Source organism: Sinocyclocheilus anshuiensis, unplaced genomic scaffold (assembly GCF_001515605.1).
Source record: "Sinocyclocheilus anshuiensis isolate Anshui unplaced genomic scaffold, SAMN03320099.WGS_v1.1 scaffold1079, whole genome shotgun sequence".
Lineage (NCBI taxonomy): Eukaryota > Metazoa > Chordata > Actinopteri > Cypriniformes > Cyprinidae > Sinocyclocheilus > Sinocyclocheilus anshuiensis.
In genome coordinates, this window is record NW_015548207.1 from 336,444 (window position 1) to 343,988 (window position 7,545).

The 7,545-nt window shown below is 36.3% G+C and overlaps 1 pseudogene; it reads right to left on the reverse strand.

The window, feature by feature from the left end:
* LOC107653527 (DNA annealing helicase and endonuclease ZRANB3-like) overlaps positions 1 to 7,545 on the reverse strand; it is a 67,936-nt pseudogene that overhangs the window by 24,697 nt on the left and 35,694 nt on the right.

A 7,545-nucleotide genomic window follows, 5' to 3' on the forward strand; every position in this document is an offset into this window, starting at 1 on the left:
AGAGAAAGGAAAAATTTAAATCGCATCATATGACCCCTTTAAATAACATAAATTAGGGGTGTGCGATATTAACAAAAATTATATCTCGATAATTAGACGATATTTTGTTGAGTGTGTTATCGTGCTGATATCCTAAGGATTACCGTGGACAGCTGACTCCTGAATGTTTTTATATTCTTCATATTTGGTGTGGTCAGTTCACAGCAGTGATAGAAATTAATCATTTCCAACAAGTTTTATGGGCATTTTTAACTTTAAGCCATTTTTTCTAAAAGTATGTACCATCTTTTGAGTCAAATTCTTGCATTTGGGCTGTTACTAAGCAAATTAAATCAGTATAAACAAAATTGATCTTTGCAATGCACAGGAAACACAGAAGCTGCATTAGAAGTGGCATTTAGATGCATTTACACACTGTTTAATGCGGCTCGGAGGGACATGGAATACTTTAACCTGCAGTTACAAATGCATAAATAATGTTTTGATATTTTAAACATAAAACATTGAAAACTGATTTTTGAAATTATTAAAAAAATGAAAAGGTATCTTAAATGTGAAATTAAAATCGCCAGTAGGTGGCAGCAAGTCACTGTTAGTGAGTGAGTCATTGCGATTGAACCGAATCATTTAAACTGTTGATTCATTCAGGAACAAAACAGCGTCCTGTTGCTCAGAGATGCAAAACAGCGCTGTGACTGTGGTTGAAATTATTTTTGTTGGAGAAATAGAGCAAAAACAGGTTAATATGGTGTCTAAAACGTAAGTGTCTCAATACTAACTTCTTGTTTATTGAACTGTTGTATAAAATATCACATTTGTAATCATGCAGACTTTTGGAGAGAAAAAAACGTCACTCTTTGTGTGATATTAACTATATGAAATGATATAAATATATCAATTTTCTGCCCCATGTCTTGAATTATGTGATAATTCTAAATGCATTTGAATAGATTGATCCTGCATTTCATTTCGGAAGGGCTCATCCCTATGCCCTAATCCCTTCAAAGTGTTTACCCTTCGGAGTGAGAGCTTCGAAGGGTTGAAGGGTGTATGGGACCAAACAACTGTTCCTTGAAGTGCCCTTCTGCATCATCATCATCATGTGCCCACACGGAGGTGCAGTCATCATGCAAAGAATCTGCACAAAGGATCATGGGAGCCCGAAGTGTCCATCAGTTGTACCCTTCAAAATCCTTCATTCCGAAGTGCCCTTTGAAGTGGCCAGTTTGCCGACTATTGGCAAAAAAACTATATCTCGATACATTTCTGGGATTTTATCGATAACGATAATTAGACAATATTTTGCTGAGTGTGTTACTGTGCTGATATCTTAAGGACTACCGTGGACAGCTGACTCCTGAATTTTTTGATATTTTTCATATTCTGTGTGGTCAGTTCACAGCAGTGATAGAAATTAATCATTTCCAACAAGTTTTATGGGCATTTTTAACTTTAAGCCATTTTTTCTAAAAGTATGTACCATCTTTTGAGTCAAATTCTTGCATTTGGGCTGTTACTAAGCAAATGAAATCAGTATCAACAAAATTTATCTTAAATCTTTAGCTGCATTAGAAGTGGCATTTAGATGCATTTACACACTGTTTAATGCGGCTCGGAGGGACATGGAATACTTTAACCTGCAGTTACAAATGCATAAATAATGTTTTGATATTTTAAACATAAAACATTGAAAACTGATTTTTGAAATTATTAAAAAAATGAAAAGGTATCTTAAATGTGAAATTAAAATCGCCAGTAGGTGGCAGCAAGTCACTGTTAGTGAGTGAGTCATTGCGATTGAACCGAATCATTTAAACTGTTGATTCATTCAGGAACAAAACAGCGTCCTGTTGCTCAGAGATGCAAAACAGCGCTGTGACTGTGGTTGAAATTATTTTTGTTGGAGAAATAGAGCAAAAACAGGTTAATATGGTGTCTAAAACGTAAGTGTCTCAATACTAACTTCTTGTTTATTGAACTGTTGTATAAAATATCACATTTGTAATCATGCAGACTTTTGGAGAGAAAAAAACGTCACTCTTTGTGTGATATTAACTATATGAAATGATATAAATATATCAATTTTCTGCCCCATGTCTTGAATTATGTGATAATTCTAAATGCATTTGAATAGATTGATCCTGCATTTCATTTCGGAAGGGCTCATCCCTATGCCCTAATCCCTTCAAAGTGTTTACCCTTCGGAGTGAGAGCTTCGAAGGGTTGAAGGGTGTATGGGACCAAACAACTGTTCCTTGAAGTGCCCTTCTGCATCATCATCATCATGTGCCCACACGGAGGTGCAGTCATCATGCAAAGAATCTGCGCAAAGGATCATGGGAGCCCGAAGTGTCCATCAGTTGTACCCTTCGAAATTCTTCATTCCGAAGGGCCCTTTGAAGTGGCCAGTTTTAAGCACTTCGGTTTGGAACGACCCTTCAATATGGCGGCCATAATTGTTTTTACTCCGAAGTGCCCTTCGGAGGGCGATATATCCCGTTTGGAACGCACCGTGATTCACGCAGTGAAAGAACACACTCTAAATGCGCACGCGCACTAGTCTAAACTACTAAGACTTCTTCACGTAACGTATGCATGCACTCTGTAGGTGTGTTTTGTTTGCTTTTCGCGATATACTCGATAATATCAAATCGCACATCGTTAAAACAATTACAATATTATCGCAAACCATACAAAAAAGAAAAGAAAAATAACTGAATAATTTGATCCAGTTCACAAAATCAGACTGAATGATTCATTTATAAACCGGACTGATCAGGTTCTTGAACTCAACTCATTTTTTTGAGGGAAAAATTACTGAATCTCTTGATCCAGTTCACAAAATCAGTCTGACTGATTCAATTACAAGTCATACTGATTAGGTTCTCCAATTGAACTCATTGACTCAAAGATCCAACTCAAAAGAAACATTTAATTCACAAATTGGACATTGTTACTTCATGAGCTGTAATGAAAGCATCTATGATGGATTTCAAGATGACTTTAAAGATTTCAAATAAAGTGCACGAGTCATATGTACTATTTTTGATACTTTTATGAATCATTTTAAATCTTTCCAACAGCACAATATTTCAAATTCCTCCAATTGTGAATCATTGCGATAAAGTTATTAGCTTTGGTACAACAGGGGTGAGTAAATGATGACAAAATTGACGTTTTTGCATGAAAATTGTTTTTAATATAACTTTTAATATAAACTCGTGGTTCATAGACACACACTCACTTGATTGACAGCAAGACTCTGACCTATTCTTTTGCCATAAGAATGAACCAGTGCCCTACTGAGGGAATGTGTTAAAGCAAAGAATGAACTCTCTACCCAGGGAATCAACACGCTCTCCTTCACCTCCTTTAGTGCTGTCAAGCCCTTTCATTCGGTTTTTTCCCTTTCACACAAACACTTTTTTTGGCCTTATCTCTCATTCAGCTCACACACACACAAACATACACCTCTCTTTCTCTCTCTGAATGGGTCAGTGTGTGTGTGTGTGTTGGGACAGCAGTGTGACAGGCTTTGCTGCTGGCTGATTAAATGAACAGTGTTGAGGTGCTGACATACTTTTGCTTTCACTAGAGTCTCAGTGCACACACACACACCTTGACCTCGATGACTGCCTTTGTACACGCCTGCAGCATGCTGAGATGATGAGCAAAGACCAGAAACTTCAGCTGTTCGGTCTCCAACATCATCTTCATATAGTCCTTCACCGCTCCAGCCTGAGAGAGATGGAAAGAAAAATTCATATCGTGATCCAGCCAGGAAATGCAGTTTAGGAATTCTAACGTTCTAACATTTAAAAAATTCTAACGTTTTAACAGTTCTAACATTCTAATGGTACCAAATGAATTATAAAGCGGATAGTTTCAGATCGAACCTCTGAAAATTAGAAAAATTAAATTGGTTCTGAACGAATGATACATTTGATACAAATGGTCACAAACAACAATGTAGTATATACATTTTTTTTTTTTTTTAATGTATCTATATCTCAATTTGGTCTTAGTAATTTATTATTATTATTATTATTATTTTTAATAGAAGATTTTTTAAATTGTTTGTCAAATAAGTTTTATGCTCACCAAGGCTGCATTTATTTAATAAAAAATACACATTTTAAAATATCATTTATTCCTGCGACGCAAAGCTGAATTTTCAGCATCATTACTCCAGTCTTCAGTGTCACATGATCCTTCAGGACGCTCCAGCCTGAGAGAGATGGAAAGAAAAATTCATATCGTGATCCAGCCAGGAAATGCAGTTTAGGAATTCTAACGTTCTAACATTTAAAAAATTCTAACGTTTTAACAGTTCTAACATTCTAATGGTACCAAATGAATTATAAAGCGGATAGTTTCAGATCGAACCTCTGAAAATTAGAAAAATTAAATTGGTTCTGAACGAATGATACATTTGATACAAATGGTCACAAACAACAATGTAGTATATACATTTTATATATTTTTTTTATGTATCTATATCTCAATTTGGTCTTAGTAATTTATTATTATTATTATTATTTTTAATAGAAGATTTTTTAAATTGTTTGTCAAATAAGTTTTATGCTCACCAAGGCTGCATTTATTTAATAAAAAATACACATTTTAAAATATCATTTATTCCTGCGACGCAAAGCTGAATTTTCAGCATCATTACTCCAGTCTTCAGTGTCACATGATCCTTCAGGAATCATTCTAATATGCTGATTTGCTGCTCAAGAAACATTTCTTATTGTTATTCATGTTGAGAACAATTTTGCTGCTTCATATAATTGTGGAAACTGTGATACAATTCCTTCTTCGATAGATAAAAAGTTCAAAGCCTTTATTTGAAATAGAAATTATTTGTAATATTATAAATGCATTTACTTTTAATCCAATGTGTCCTTGCAGAATAAAAGTATTAATTTATAAAAAAACATAAATAAATAACTGATCCCAAACTCTATATTTTATTTATATTATTATTACGTTCTTTATTTATTTTAAGAAACTAATCTTTTGACTTGATCTTTTGGCCAGTAAGTAACCTTCCTAGCAGTTTCTTCTGTAAAAATCTAGTCTATAGATGTACTTATTTATAAAAACACTGGCGTCTTTTATTATAGTGCTGTTGCTGGGTTTCATAACCACAATATGCCACAACTGCACCTGCGATTTTACTACATTTTAATATGCTGATTTGCTGCTCAAGAAACATTTCTTATTGTTATTAATGTTGAGAACAATTTTGCTGCTTCATATAATTGTGGAAACTGTGATACAATTTATTCTTCGATAGATAAAAAGTTCAAAGCCTTTATTTGAAATAGAAATTATTTGTAATATTATAAATGCATTTACTTTTAATCCAATGTGTCCTTGCAGAATAAAAGTATTAATTTATAAAAAAACATAAATAAATAACTGATCCCAAACTCTATATTTTATTTATATTATTATTACGTTCTTTATTTATTTTAAGAAACTAATCTTTTGACTTGATCTTTTGGCCAGTAAGTAACCTTCCTAGCAGTTTCTTCTGTAAAAATCTAGTCTATAGATGTACTTATTTATAAAAACACTGGCGTCTTTTATTATAGTGCTGTTGCTGGGTTTCATAACCACAATATGCCACAACTGCACCTGCGATTTTACTACATTTAAAGGTGTTGTTTTGCCACTTTAATCCCAAATCTCCTTTTATCCTGTGAGACCAGCTTTCCCTTCTCCAAAAAAAAAACCTCCTCAAAATCCCTAAACCGTGAGATGAACTCGTCAGCTAATGCCCGTTACGGTTAGAGTAGTTGTTAAATGAACAGTGTACGGAGTCATTTGCCGGAAGCCAGTCCTCTTTTCTTGAGTTTCAAAGCTGCACTTGGGTTTCTCATTACTGAAGAGTTTTGCCTTTTTAATATTGCCTAATTGGCACCCTGTGAAGGAGTGCAAAGGCTTTTTTTTACAGCCTCGAGTGTACGTGTGTGAGCGGTGGCTCCGGTTCACTCATTTTCGCTTGGCAAAAACAGCGATTTCAAAAAGTGACACCATTCCTGACACCGCACATTTCTGCCCTGAGAGAGAGAGAGAGAGAGAGGGGATATCGTCTCAGCGGCAAACAATAAATGAAAGAGAGGAGAGAGGACAAGAGCAGCGGGGACTAGAACACACAGGTTTGACAAATTAAAAAAACACACACACACACACTGCTTTCACACACGGGCTGGTTTGATACACACACACACTGGAAAGCTTAATTCAAGACACACGCTGTGCTCAGGAGGATGATATAAAGTGGTTGTAGCTTAAATCGTTTGAGTAGAAAGAACGTCCAAAACTCCCGGTGGAATGAAGTGTCTTGCTTTTTTTTTTTTTACGACAAACCTGTGCAAAGTCACTTTATTCTCTGAACTGTGACGTTAAAGTTCATGTGAGTGATGCGAAAATTTGCTAAAGTTATGACGGGTCTCGTCTGGAGCTCATAAAAACACCTTGTTAAGTCCGAGATCTGCAGGAAAAGATGTCGGGCGATCAAAAAGGTCAGCATTAAGGTCGGCGCGACGCCGGTCCGGCCCTCCCGGAGCTCGTTCCCCTGGCAATGCCGCGGTGTTTGATGTGGAGAACAGAAGGGCCGGTTGCCATGGTGGTCCTTAGCTGCGGTTTCACGCTGTCCCTCATCGTTAGAGGAGGGAAACTCGCTGCAGATGGCCGTTATTCTGATGGCATTCAGAGAAAGAGCTGCAGTTGAAATGAGGGCTGGCTGACTTTTCTTTTACTCAGATGCTGTAAATAACGGATCAGAGGTGGCTGCAGTTCAGTAATGTTTTGAATTACAGAAAGGGTTGAGGAGGAGAGGCGTGATCTTACGTTTTAAGTGTTTAGGATTATGATTTTTGCCTGATTGTAGAAAAAAAAAAAAAGAGAGACAAAAGAGAGACCCGAATTTTCACTCTAGCAACATGTTAAAAACCACCCCAGAACACCTTACGACGCCGGTCCGGCCCTCCCGGAGCTCGTTCCCATGGCAATGCCGCGGTGTTTGATGTGGAGAACAGAAGGGCCGGTTGCCATGGTGGTCCTTAGCTGCGGTTTCACGCTGTCCCTCATCGTTAGAGGAGGGAAACTCGCTGCAGATGGCCGTTATTCTGATGGCATTCAGAGAAAGAGCTGCAGTTGAAATGAGGGCTGGCTGACTTTTCTTTTACTCAGATGCTGTAAATAACGGATCAGAGGTGGCTGCAGTTCAGTAATGTTTTGAATTACAGAAAGGGTTGAGGAGGAGAGGCGTGATCTTACGTTTTAAGTGTTTAGGATTATGATTTTTGCCTGATTGTAGAAAAAAAAAAAAAGAGAGACAAAAGAGAGACCCGAATTTTCACTCTAGCAACATGTTAAAAACCACCCCAGAACACCTTAGCAACATCCTGGCAATGATGGCATCAAATTACTTGAGATGATATAAAACTGTAGTTTTTAATGAACAACATAACCAAGTTTCAAATAAAAATAAATAAATATTAAATTATATATAATAAAATTATTAAAATTGTG